Consider the following 15,295-nt stretch of genomic DNA (forward strand, 5'->3'; position numbering starts at 1 on the left):
GCACCATCTACAAAATGATCAATTTGGGAGGGACTAAAGTTAACATTTAACAATAACAACGGCATTGAATTAAATGCTGTTGGAATATCTGGTAGCACTTTATAATAACTACACATAAATCATTTATTAAGCATTAGTTACCTATTAGTTAATGTTTGTTCATTATTAATTTTTGTTCATACATAATTCATCATCAGTAAAGCGTTTGCTCACAGTTATAAATGGTTTGTTCATAGTAAATGAGCCTATCTAGAAAAATACGTTTGTAAGTACATGATTTATACTTAATAGGTAATGAAACAACCATTTATAAATGAAATAATTCCCATTATAAACCAGTTGTAAACTATTACTAAATGCTTTGTTCATCATTTGTAAAGCATTGCTCCTATGTTAATTCTCATAAAGCATTTGTATACACACTCAAATGGTTTGTTCATAGTAAATAAGGCTCTCGAAAATTATGTTTATAAATAGAAGTTTGACACTTAAGTATTGCGAAAACCATTGGTAAATTTAATAATTTTCCCTTTATAAACTATTTGTAATTTCTTTGTTTATCATTTGTAAAGCATAGTTCCTACATTCATTCTATTCAGTAAAGCATTTGTAAATACAGTTAGTAAATGGTTGGTCCATAGTAAGTAAGCCCATGTAAAACGTTTGAGTTGATGTTTTTAATAATTCATAAATGATGCATTAACCATTTGTAAATTAAGTAATTTTACCATTATTAACAAGCTACTCAGGAATGTATAAGGTCGGTTAAAACTAGGAAGTTAATGATTAACAGACTATCTAGACCTACATTGGTTCATGCCTTAAATGAAATGTTATGATTTAGAAATAGGCCTAAACTAATAGCTGGGGTGTTAAAACATCTGTTACAAATACCAATAATTTAATCCATGACTAATTCAGGAGTTACTGCTGGTTAGTTAAGTATATTGTGTAAGCCCATCTAAAGTGAGCACTTTCTATGCTTTACAAAGCATTTATAAATGAGTTGCAAAGGCTAACAGAACCTGGACACACATGTATTGTTCTATTGGACATGCCTTCAGAAATATGCCTACGGATAGTTAGTGTGTTAATGCATCTTTACCAAGCACTTACCAACACATCAATTCATGATTAACTCATGAGTTACTACTCATTAGTTGACTACATGGCGTGAGCCCATCTAAAGTGAGGACTTGCTATGCTTTACAAAGCATTTGTAAATGTTGATGTTGCAAATGAAATGAAATGCGAGTTGCAAAGGCTAGCAGATACAAAGAGACACAAGTAAAAAAAGTATTTGTAACCCTTATTACGATGTGGTAAGAATGTACATTTATGAAATAGCTCATAGTAGTGTTATGTAGTTGATCAGTGTGAATTTGGACCAGAACCAGAAGAAAACTAGATTGTTAAGAGCCAGAGAATTGAACATCAATAAAGAGACTAGAAACCAGGATAGTTTGAGAAGTGTATTAATATACACCGAAACATGGCATACATACAGATAAACACAGGTATGAAAAATAACTAAAATAATAAAGTGCACACATAACAGAAACCCTTTTCAGTTCTATGAGCTCAATTGTTCCTTGATGACAAGAGTACAGAGATGTTCAACGTTGGAGCCCATATGAGTTTGGTTTCTGTTTGCCCTACCACCATGAAGAAGGAATCCAGGGCAATCCGTCCAAGTTCAGAGTCTCGATCCTGTATCTCGCCACCCAGCCAACTGAACTGGGAATCTCTAAACCCTGGAAGTCTCTGGGATCTGAAGAGTCGATGTGATCCAATATCCCTCTGTGGACTGGACCTCCCCTGCGTAGCGTTTCTCAAATCTCCACCTGTAGATAAGGCCAAATAATTTCTCTCAATTACTATTCAGTAATAAAATCAATTGCTTAGGCTACAATGAAAATAAAATGAGGTAATATCTAAATCTCTATTCAGTTGTAAAACCGTTATTAAATGTCTTCTCTTATGTATCAAAAGTATATAAATCCCTTTCAGGTATCAAAAGCACATTTATATTAATAGGCAACCTTTACACAAAAAATTAATTTCTAATTCAAGTTTTATGGAACCTACCTTAGTAACATTAACACTATCCTAGGGCTGGGCGATATGGACCAAAAGTCATATCCCGATATATTTAGGCTGAATATCGATATACATCCCGATATTTTTTCCGCAAAGTGAGAGCAAATGTTCAGTCAAAGTCAAAGCCAAATATGACATGTACAGGGTGGGAAATTAGCACCCGCCACCAGCCAATGGTGGGTATTTTTTCAAAGTGGCGGGTGACTTTGCCTTGTATACCAGCCACAGTGGCGGGTGGATTGTAAAACATTCCTTTTAACGGATTGGACAGCTTTTGTCAAAGAATGCTGTTGCTAAGTAACAATGCACAATTCTTGGGAGTCACGTTACTGCTAATGAATGCCGAACATTTCCGGATGTTGCTGCTTCATAATAAAAACATTCAAATACCAAAATAACTTTTATTGTGAAGAACTTACAGGAAATGAAACCGTTCACAGCCGGGGGCTTGTCCACGCAATATTTCCGTCAACTCCAGACTTTTGTCGAGTAGTTATACCACCATTATAGTAGCTACACCACTTGTCACTTTTCTTTTCATACGGCACATTTAAGTTAAGGAAAATTAAGTTTGCAGTGAGCTTTGTTTCGGGGCTGGAGCTTTTTCGGGTTGTCGATGGCTTGCAGCTGGGGCTTCTGCAGCGCGCAGTTTGCCACTGTTTTAGGTAGTGAAAAAGATTTGTAGTGCTTCCACCCCTGGCTGTAACTTGTTTATGGCACTTCCTACATATAACGTGATTTTTTTGCTCATTTGATACTTTGAATCCAAACCATCTCCAAATTACTGAGCCACTGCTTTTTCTTTTACTAACGAATTCCTCTAATCTCCAATCTCCTCCGCACGCTCCGCAGACGTTGTTGCTTCCTCTATGTTTGTTGAAGAGTGGCTGAGTGTCTGTTCCTGCCCAGTGCCCCTCCCCCCTCTGTGCATGAAAGAGAAGGGGCGAGGCGCAGGGAGCAGTGCAGAGAGCTCCGGGTCAGCAGCTTGCTTGGAGCAAGGATCACAGCGCAAATTTGAACTATATCGATATATATATGGTCTAATTCCATATCACGTTTAAAAATGTATCGATATAATTGTTAATATCGATATATCGCCCAGCCCTACACTATCCTAAATAAAATTGCATAAATTGCATGTAAAAATCTCTCAAATTGTATTATTTTCCCATAACTTAAGCTACAGTGTTGTAATTTAGAGGCATTAAGACATGCATGCTTATTTATCCCTCCCTGTACTGGTAACAGTAGAAAGAATGCACTAAAAATTAGCCTCTTTGATTTACTTCACCATAAACTCCAGTTAAACAATTAAATTCACAATTTGTACTAGCATTCATTCAACAAAATACCCACAGCTAGCAATAGTGTTGAAAAGCAACATTACTTTCCATAACCAATAGACAGTCTCATTAGCCTTTTCACAGGCAATATGCAGTAGTCCGCTAGCCTTTTGTGGCTAATTACCCTATTAGCATATGAATACAGCACCTTAGCTAACCCGTTAGCACTATTAGCACTGATTAGCATGGATGCTAGCGAACTCAAGGCCTAGCTAGTGCTAAGGAGATATCAGTAGATATCAGTAGTAGTAGATAGGAATATTTTAAATTTAAGGTGAGGGAGCTTTCAATAAATTTTAGTAAATCGAAATGTAGATAACAGAGAGAGTATGAAGTCCGATTGGTACAGGATTATAAATGATTGCTGTAGTAAGACTTTAATATCTGATCTTGATAAAAACAACTTTATTAGCCTACAGGCCAAGCTAGATAATCTATATCTCAAGAAAGCACAAGGTGCTTACATTAGGTCTCGAGCTAAATGGATTGAGGAAGGGGAAAAAAAATACATCTTATTTCAGTGGATTAGAAAAAAAGATGACAGGAGAAAAAAGGCAATTAACTCATTACTGATCAATGATGTTGAATGTACAGATCATAGAGTAATATCTGAAGAGATATAGATTCTGATCTAAACTTTATTCATCAGAATATTCTGTTAATTATTCGAGCACCATTTTGGAAAGTGTAAAATCACACATCTAAGATAGATTTGGCATTTAAAGATTATTGTGAGTCTGAGATTCAAATAGCAGAATTAGAGAATGCAGTTAAGAGAATAGCTGTGGGAAAGGCTCCAGGACAAGATGGACTGACTTCAAATTTCTACACATTTTTTTGGGAGGATAAATAAGGATTTTTATTTGATGCTATAAATGACATAAGGAAAAGGACACTAACACCTACAATAAAACAGGGATTAATAACTTATACCTAAACATGGTAAAGATAATATTAACAATCTATGCTCTACTGAACACTGACTATAAACTGTTTACACGTGATTGCTGACAGGTTAAAGGATGGCATGGCACAGATTATAAGTGATACTCAGCCTGGTTTTCTTAGGGATAGATGTATAGATCTATCCCATGCTATAAATCTATACAACAATTTAAGATTGGTAATAGATTTATTAGATTATAGGCATTTGATTGAAGACGGGGTTATTTTGTTTGACATAGTTGAACAGCCATTCATTTAAAAAACATTGGAACATTTTGGATTCGGGGAAAAGTTTGTAAGGTTAATTGAAATGCCATATGAAGATATTAATAGTTTGGTTTTTCTGCCATTTGGAACATCAAAGCGTTTTGATGTTAAACGAGGTATTCGTCAAGGTTGCCCAAGCTCACCTTTATTATTCATTATTGTGGCTGAATTATTAGCGATCCTTATGAAAAACAGTCAAAACATTCAGCCACTAAATGTTAGTGGAAGTTCATTTGTCATTAGTCAGATAGCTGACGACACAGCACAGATTGCGACTGTACTGAATGAGATCTCTCTATTGTATAAAGCTTCTGGTTTACGTTTAAATATGAAAAAAATGTGAGATATTGGCTATTCATGATCACCCTCTGATTAATGTATATAATATCCCAGTAAAGAATGAAGTTAAATATTTAGAGGCAAAGGATAAGAATATCAGGGAAACATCTAATGTTAAAAAATAATATACAGAACAGGAAAACTATCCTAAATAGTTGGCTTCAGGGGGATCTTTGGACGCATTTTACGTACAAAGATGGAGTTTATCTAGACTTATATATCCAGCTTAATCATTGGATATTTCTGATCAATCAATAAATTATATGTTTAAATATGTTGAGAAAGGGAGTCTGAATGCAATTGACTTTAATCCGTGAACGGTACCATCAAATTAAAATGGTTACAGTGTTTCCTTAAAGGTGAAAGCTTTTGGTTTGATTTTCCATCAAAGATCTTCAGAAATTTTGGATGTATAGATTTTTTATTAAGATGCGACTTTGGCATTTCTAAATTACCTGTCAAGTTATCTGCTAGTCATCAACAAGTCCTCCATTAATGGAAACTATACAGCATAATTTCTCCCAACACACGGTCCCAATTTGGAATAATATTAATAAAGAGGAAATCCTTCTTTTACAAAGAACGGATGAGAGAGCTATCTGGTCCATCATACATTTATTAGACAATTCTGCTAATGTTTTAACATATAATGCTTTCACTGAAAAATACAATCTTGGTGGTACTATTGGGCAATTTAACACAGTAATAAAGGCAATCCCACAAGCAATGATTCTTTTAATGATGACTTATTCTGTGGTTATTCCAGAAATGCCTTATTAGTCATCGATGGATGTAGTTTTTTTAGACAAAAATCTACCTCAATTTGTTTCCCATTAACCTTGAAGAGAAAACACGTTCCAAGACTTTACTAATACCTCTGTAGTTAAGATAAGAACTAGTAACCTCTCTTTTCCAGTTCCACCTAAGGCTAAAGAAGTTTACTTTAAAAGTAAGGAGATTTACCCGTGTAATGACTTCTTGCGTCAAAGGTCTTGGATTTGAATGTTTGTACTTTCTGTAACTCAGACATTGAAACCATGGAACATCTTATTTTCTCAATCTACAAGATAAAATATATAAATTATGTTGTCCAACGGGAGGAAAAGGAAGTCCTTTTTTGTGTGTTTCTCTGTTGGTCCTGCCTCTCCCTGTGCTTTCCCTCCTCCTGTCTGCCCCTGCCAGCTGATCATGCACATCTGTTCCTCATTCCATCATCACTACTCTCCCGCCACGAGTTAGACAAGCTGTACACTTCATACTTTACATTGTAGCAAAGTAATTTCTTCAGTGTTGTCCCATTAAAAGATATAATGAAATATTTACTAAAATGTGAGGGGTGTACTCACTTGTGAGATACTGTACATATAGCAACACAGCCACACACATACAGCTACACATGACACACAAAAAAGTCCGTTCATTCGCAGATCTTTGACTGGGCAAATAAAACACACACACGGCGGATAGTGTAAACAACTGCTACCGTGAGTTGCTGAAAACCTTTTAAGTAGCTAAACTCTGGGTACACAACCAATGTTGTCAATGCTTTGGTTAAGGTGTAAAGCCCCTGGTGAAAGTCTCATGTAGCAAAATAGCTATTTTGAGGCTAGCATAAAAGTGCCCCTAGCACTCCCATTCAAAAGGCCCCAAAACGAAGATACGGTAAATCTTAAAAATTCCGTCCTAAATATGCTTTTAAACGAAAGTTTGACTCGGATAAATTCACAAAAAGACCCTAGGTTGCATTTTGGCGAGAGTTACGCTTTAACATATACAAAAAGGAACCAAATTAAAACATGCTATAGCTAGCTAGCTAACGCTAGCGTGATAAGAGGTAACAATGGACCTCATGTTAACTAGGTAACGTTCAAGTCCGGTAACACAACCAACGCATTTACAATTTAAAGTAAACTTACCTTAGTAAGACAAGTAGTTAAACTTATAGAAAAGCTCTGTAGTTCTGTGAAAAAAAATCCACTGTAACCGACAAATACTGTAGATCTCAAAACCCACGTCTGTACACTACCGTCGTGTTTCAACAGTGAGTATCGCTCAAAGGCGAAGTCACGTTATAAGAACATCACGGTCGTGACGTAATTCCATTTCCGGGACAGAAAACACGATTGATTTTTGTAGTAACAATTTTAAACCTCTTAACGTTCACTGTGCCGTCTACAGTACAGCTTGTGGCTGTGGCGTCACTGTAACCTCCATTCATAAACGTTTTTATAACTTTAAAGCATTAGCTAAATCTTCAAAATATACAGCCATGACACACCAATTGAAAGCTTAGACTCTCAGTATTCCATTAAGCCCACACACAAAACATAAGATGATTTATAGCAGTTACACAACTGCTACAAAGTTATAGAAAATTAAATAATACAGCGTAAACAGCGCAGCCCGTGTGTAGTGCATTCATACCTTTTTCCTTGTCTCTTTAGCCACTGCAGGGATTTTTTGCCCAAAACTTTGTTTTCTTAAATCCCCAAGAGTCCAAGGAAATGGAATATCCAAGCCATTATATCCAAAACGAGCTGTTCGCCTCACAATCTTGACGTTTCTGGGCGAATCACAACGGAAAATCGCTAAACTGTTTTAATTTCCGTATTTGTACTGCTTCCTCGCGTCTCTCCTGAGGCTCCTAGCAACTTGATGTGGGTGTCACTGCATTCTCTGACTTCTAAGGTTTCCATAGAGACCTGGTATAAGCCAATCGGTGCAGGTTTGCCTGTGATACACCAATAAGAAAGCTGAAGACTCCTCTGACGCGATGTGAGCACCACGTGTAATCGAGCGACATTTGCTCGGACCAGTTAGATTTAAATGCTCTAAGACCCGTCTACATTTTTAGCCAATGAGCAGACAAATCGATAGAGACCACATTTGCCCCTGAAATTTTAACCCTGTAATGGCTGGATCTGTGTCAAAGCAAAAACAGGGCCTCATATAATCATTTCACACCCTGTGCAATGTATAATTACTTATTTCTATATATTTATGTATATAGTTATTTCAAGTATGTGTATGATTGATGTGGATGTGTTTGTGTATTTGAGAAGTGTTTTATTTTGTACTTTATTGACTTTTTTCTTTGCATTTTTCAAATGGAAATCAGAAAAACGCACAGACATATATGTAGAAAAAAATTCATATATCTTTGAGTCTTTTGGCTTCTGGATTTTTTCTGTAGTAAGGTGAGACATGTGGCTCAGCCTAGTTTAAAAAAAAAACATAACTCTCCTTAACTTATGGTAAAAAAACTACACTACCCACAATTAACAATACATTGCCATGTCCTTACTGTGTGACGCCTAAGACAGAGCTACAGGGAGACAGGAAGCACAGCTGGTCATCCTCGCAGTGGCAGACCACGTGTAACAACACCTGCATAGGATCAATACATCTGAATATCACACCTGGGCCCCGTTTCAGAAAGCAGGATTAGTGAAAACTGAGTTTGTTAACCCTGAGATGAGGGAAACTCTGGGTTTTCGGTTTCAGAAAGAGAGGTAACTTCACCTCAGAGTCAGTTACTATGGTAACTGAGCCTGTGAACCTAACCTGGTCGGGAGCAGGTTTTCTTCAATAAACCTCGAGTTTCTCTCAGTCTCCTCCCTCTGACACAACAGTCTCTCATTTCCTTATTCATTCAGTCAGTCTGTATCAGGCGCATTTTAGACCAGTTTGTTATCAGCATGAATAAAAAACATTGTGTTGGTTTATTAACCATGTTAGGCAGACTATAAAACGTTTTTTTTTTTCTAAAAACATGGCATTTCCTTGTGTCGATGATCTTGTTGATGAAGAAGCTGCTTTACTTTGCAGGGTGTTATATGTCAAGAGATGATATTAAAGCCCCGACATTTTAATTTTCAGATAACTTCCTATCTCAGCGGTATCGTTTTTCTTCCCAGTCTGTTCCCAGTCCCAATCTTATCCGTCCTCATTTCACTAACGTCACCCATCTTGGGCATGCTTTACATCCCAATAGATCATTTGTGTCACATTAATTTTTTTTTGTTGAAAACAGCAGTTTTCTTTACAACATTGATGATGTGGAGCATTTTAGTAAAGCTTCATTACCATTATACAATTTTTTCCTTCCCTATGATTTCTCTATCATGTTTATAACTATAGTTTTTAGTTGTGCTTTTTAAATATCCCTCAATATCAGCTGCAGCAGGATAACTGCGTGGTTGGAAACAATTACAGTTACTGATATTCTTGTCTATTTTATATTTAATATATCACGTTACAATATATTTTTGTTTTCTAATTCATAACTTTGACAAACATGTATGCTATATACAGTAAGTAAACAATACACTACTTAACCACTTAATTTAAAACAGTTAAGTAACTAATGACATATTTTAAAAACATCAGGTCATCATATTTATCAGGTTCTCTTAGCGTGTGTGTGTGTGTGTGTGTGTGTGTGTGTGTGTGTGTGTGTGTGTGTGTGTGTGTGTGTGATTGTGTGTGTGTGTGTGTGTGTGTGTGTGTGTGTGTGTGTGTGTGTGTGTGCGCGCGCGTCAGTCGCGGGGGAAACGGAGCAGCCCCGCCTGCTGCAGAGAGCCGACAGATTGAAACAGTAGCCGCTGACTTCTGAGTGAAAAAAGGTTACAGCGTACATTGATGTTAAAATGTATACAGGTTGGCAGGACGGTCTGAAATGTTTTGCACGGTCTTTCGCTGTATATTTTGCTGGTAAATGTGAGATGTTCGGGTCACACACACGTCTCGTCTTCATATCAGAAACTAGAAAATGAATTTGACCCGTTCTCACTCCCGCTTGGTCAGTGGCTGCCATAGACTGTATATAAGAATTACTCTAAGTAGGCTACAATAAAACCTTTGTGAGTAAAAAGTCAATACTTATCAATGCAGTCACCTGTATAGACAGGCATAAACATGTAGAAAGCAATATTTCAATCTGCAAATAGCGCATTTTTACAAACACGCTAAAACAAAAGCTGTCGGTTTGTAGTCTAACTGTTTATCTTAGTTTGCCAGGAATCTTGAAATTTGGACAAATTCTTCTAAACTTAACAGCTGGCTGAACAAACCAAACTCTCTGCTGGAGCGGTAAAACTATGGAGGTATTATAAGACCAAAACAGACAAAATAAAAAAAAAAAAAAAAGAATAGGCATATTTGGTATAAATTCATTTTATTTTCTTTATTTGAAAGTCCGGCCTCCAGAGTGTCTGCTTAGAAAAATTCTGGCCCTTGGAAAAATGCAGTTGATGACCCCTGATGTAAACTGTTTTTTTTTTTACACTTTATAAAAATCAAATATGTTGTATGTGAGACTTGAAACCTGTCCCATCATAAAACCATTTTGTCGCATTCAGGGACAATCAGAATTTTGAGAATACGACAAACAATCATTTTTTTCAGCATCTTTCTAAAGTTACAAAAACTTTTCCTCTTTACGAATTGTATAATTTAAATGACAACACTAAGGGCCAAAACACATCTACATCGATTATAGCGCCCCCTAATGGCCGATCTTTGCTAAATTTGGTAGAGAGCCTCCGAGCGGCATGCCGAACTAGCATCACAAGTTTCGTGTTGATTGCATTTATTGTGGCAGAGATATTGCAATTGCAAATTCCCCATTCAAAAGCATTGAGTTATTGGCCAAAACAAATAAACGTTGCTTATAGCGCCCCCTAAAGGCCAATCATCGCCAAATTTGGTACAGAGCATCGTAGTGGGATATTGAACAAAGATCTCAAGCTCTTAACATTTAATTTGGGCGAGATATGATATGATACGTGTATGGTAGCTAGATAGGAAAATTAGTTTGGTCGTCAAATGCGCATACTTTAACATAGCAAAATTCCTTGGGTAGCTTTTGGTCACGTCTATCTGGAGATGCTACGTACCAGGTTTCGTGCTGATCCGTCGCACGGCCTAGGACGAGTTCGAAAAAGTTGGTTTTGCACATTGCCCGATATTGCGGAAAAAACTTTGAGCGGCAATGGGCGTGGCCTATATCATGTGATTCAGCTTGATTGAAGGAAGACGTGGATGTAAGTTATTTTTATGTGCGATGTATAATGTGGGAGTTAAAGGCAAAAAAAAACATAGCGCCACCTAGTGGTCCACATGTGTAGTTTTTGGTAGGTGTGGTCCATGGCCAATTGTCTATCTACACTGTAAATTTAAAGTTGTTCACGTTAGTGTAAGTAGTAAATTTAGACGTGGGTCCCATAGGCCATGCCCACTTTGACTCCTCAGTACCCCACTCTAGGGTTGGCCTCACGATTGGCCCTAGATGGTACCCAACAAATTTTGTAAAAATGAGAAGAGCGGTTCATGAGATATAAACTTTTTGTACTTGTAGCGCCCCCTAGTGACTCATTTTCGTAAAACGCATGAGCGACCTCCAGAGGGTCACTAGAAACATGAATCTAAAGTTTGGCGTTGATAGCATTTATTTTGGCTGAGATATGGCAAAGTTAGTGTTTTCATAGTTAGCTACACAAATTTGTTTGTGCGTAATATGCGCAATTTTTATCCTATCAAAATTCTTTTTATTAACTTTTTGTCAGGCCCATCTGGAAATGCTACCTGCAAAATTTCGTGCCAATCGGTCGCACGGTCTAGGAGGAGTTCTAAAAAGTAGGTTTTTGATAAATCGCGATTTTTCACGCATAAAAGTTTAGGCGGAAATGGGCGTGGCCTATATCACGTGATTCAGTTGGATCCAGGGAACGCGTGGATATATGGTTTTTAAATGTCCGGTGTACGGTGTGGGAGTTGTACAGGGTATATGCAGGAATCTTGAAGTTAATTTTAATACCTTTTCAAGACTTTTTCAAGAACTTCTCAATATTTTTTAATACCTCACCGCCACTTCAAGCTGTAACCATTTACATACTTTTAACTTAACAGTTTTAGTTTGTGATAAAGACTATAGACCACTCTCCAAAATCAAATAGGCTGGGATAGTAAATCAAAGCAAAGTTTATTAAAAAACAAAACAAAACTTTGCTCCACCCTCAACAACAATCATGCTGACATGTGCCTCAGTTCTTCTGATTTTGTTCTCAGCAGCTTCTCAGTTTGGACCAATTCGTTCCGTTTTTCTTTACTACGTCTTCTGAGGATGTTGGACTTCGTGATCAGTTGTGCCATTAATGTCCCAGCATTTCAGTTTTGCAACAAACTTCAAATTCGGTCTGTGCCATCTTAAGACATTAAAGATGAAAAGTTGTTAAAAGAAAAACTTTTCGTCATAGGGCGTGGCCGTGGCGGGGTGGCCATTTCGTGCGTTTCGCCGCCGAAACAGGAAGTGGGTGTAACTCGAGTGTACATTGTCCGATTGGCTCGAAACTTTTCAGGATTCATAAGAGTCCAACCCTGAGGACAAATAAAGGCCGATATTTACTTAAAGTCATAGCGCCCCCTAGTGGCAACAGGAAGTAGGCCTAAAAGTCAAGGTGCTATACTTTAACGAACTCCTCCTAGAGATTTCATCCGATGTACTTCAAACTTGGTCTCTATCATCCCAACACCTTAAAGATGAAAATTTATTAAAAGAAAAACTTTTCGTCTGGGCGTGGCGGCCATTTTGAGTGTTGAGCGATGAACAAATAAATTGTTGTAACTTGAGTGTACGTTGTCGTATCTGCCCGAAAATTCTCACGATTGACAAGGATCCAGGCCTGAGGACACGTACAGGCCATATTTGACTTTTGGTCATAGCGCCCCCCGCTAGCAACAGGAAATGCGCCTTATATGACAAACATCATCCGATTTACATGAAACTTAGAATGTGTGGTCTACATGTGATAATGAGCCGGCCCCTATAATATAACCACGCCCACTTACTCAGGCCACGCCCCCTTTCATAACATTTGTACCGTTTAAGGTAGAGTCTTGTGTGAGGTGTCATTGAACTCAGCAGAGAGTTGCTTCTTCATTGGTGATGGTTTGGCCCGCCCCCTATGCTTAAGCCACGCCCCCTTTCATGAATGCTGATCCATCTAAGGTAGAGTCTTGTGTGAGGCGTCCGCCGGTAACCCCGACGTGCCGAGGCGCGAGGGCCCGTCCATCGCTGCTTGCAGCTTTAATTTTTATTGTTATTGTTTAAAATGGGTTGTTAACATTATTGTTTAAAATGAGTTGTTGATGTTATTAATGTTATGTTATAATGTAAATGTTCATTTTAAAGTTTATTTGATCATTGTTTAAAATAAAATTGTTAAAAAATAAAAGCCTTTAATCTTTTTTAAATGTTTGAATTTGTGTTTTCTTGTTTTCCTGCTAAAATGTCGAAGTTTCTGGACCACCGAGTCTCAGCCAGATCTGTCTTACAGTGTCTGGGCCAGAACTGGGCCAAAATAAAACAATACAAGTCACTTTACAGTGTCTGGGCCAGAATTGGGCCACATAAACAAAACAAATCATTTTACAGGGTGTGGGCCTCATCTGGGCCGGAGGGACTGTTTTTGTGTCTATTTTCCATGTGTGGACCAGTTTTGGGCCGGGGTCCCAGCCAGAACTGGGCCAGAATTGTAGCAAGGATGTGGCCCTGTGGTGGGCCAGACAAATTTTGCTATGTGGGCACTTTGGTGTACACCAGTTTTGTTTGTTCTTAGAAAAAAGGAATAAATAAAGATTTTTTTTTAAAGATTTACTTAAAACACACCATAAAAAGTACAACAAATACAATGAACACTTCAAATGTAAAAACTATTCACAGTAAGCAGAAATCAATTATCAACACTATTTGAAACTATTTATAATACAACTATTATTACAACTACTATTTACAGTACATGTACATGATTATTTGGAGAACTTTTTTCTCATTTCCTCCAGCCCCTGAGGTTTTGTAAGAGTCTCTTACTTTGGACACTCTGCCACGGTAATGACTGTGTCCAGTGTCTGCAGTGCGGAACTAGCCACACTTCTACAGTGCTTTATGGCCTTTTTGTAGTGGCTCCAGCGTCCGCCGTGGTGGTAGTTTCACTGGTTTGTGGCATGGCGCTCTGAACCACAGACATGGGAATGGCTACTGGTACTAGCTGTACAGTTTGTCCTGCTGGTGTGAGGGTCAGAGGTGTGAGCAAGCTTGGCACTGGTGAATGTTGCAGAGTCTTATAAAAATGTTGTCCACTAACCTACAGCACTGAGCAGGTGCGCTGCTTGCACCTAGCAGATAACGGGTGGTGCTCTCCACACCAGGCGTTTTTGAGGGCTTCTTGGGTGTTCTGAAGCGACCACTCAAAAGTCTCTCCTGGTGTCGTGCAGCAAAAACGATCCACTGTTTGTCTCCATCAGCCAGGCTCAACCACAGTGTTAGAATTTGGCTTGCCTGCTGGTTGCTGAGACACAGAGAAGTCTGGTTTCGCAGCTCCACCAAGTACTCTCCAAGTTTGTCCATGTGCTGGTACCCCGGAATATTTCTATCATCAACAGCCTGTGCAAATGATGAAACAGTTTAGAAAATAGCAATGTAAAACCTTTACTGACACAGAGCTCTGATGACATGTTATTGATGCTGTGGATTTAATAAAATATGTGTGCATATGTACTCAAAAATAGCAAAGAGCTAAGCTCATATACATATCTAAATTTATTTCACTGACACTTATCATATATTCATGCATTGACTCCAGCCTCAGAGGATGAACTAGAGGGCAGAATTGATGCACCGGAGGCCATTGCAGATGTGCCAAGGTGGATGCGGTGGAGGAAGAAGCCTGGGTGGATGTGGTGGAGGAAGTAGCCTGGGTGGATGTGGCGGAGGAAGAAGCCTGGGTGGATGTGGTGGAGGAAGAAGCCAGGGTGGATGTGGCGGAGGAAGAAGCCAGGGTGGATGTGGCGGAAGCCAGGGTGGATGTGGCGGAGGAAGAAGCCTGGGTGGATGTGGTGGAGGAAGAAGCCAGGGTGGATGTGGCGGAGGAAGAAGCCTGGGTGGATGTGGTGGAGGAAGAAGCCAGGGTGGATGTGGCGGAGGAAGAAGCCTGGGTGGATGTGGTGGAGGAGGAAGCCAGGGTGGATGTGGTGGAGGAAGAAGCCTGGGTAGATGTGGTGGAGGAGGAAGAGGCTGAAGCCTGAACCTCCAGTACCAGCACTGTGGGGTCATCTGTGACATCAGAGAAGCCCTCCTCCTCCTCCAGGTTGTCCTCCATGTTGTGCTCCTCGACTATCTGAGCAGTCTCCTCTGAATCAGGGTGCATATCCTGCAGGGCCTGACCAGTCTGCCGGAACAGATACTGTATCCCAATAAGCTGTCCTGAAACAATAGAGCATGCATTATTGTCAGAAGTTTAAAC

The sequence above is a fragment of the Sander lucioperca genome, chromosome 13, assembly GCF_008315115.2.
Source record: "Sander lucioperca isolate FBNREF2018 chromosome 13, SLUC_FBN_1.2, whole genome shotgun sequence".
Lineage (NCBI taxonomy): Eukaryota > Metazoa > Chordata > Actinopteri > Perciformes > Percidae > Sander > Sander lucioperca.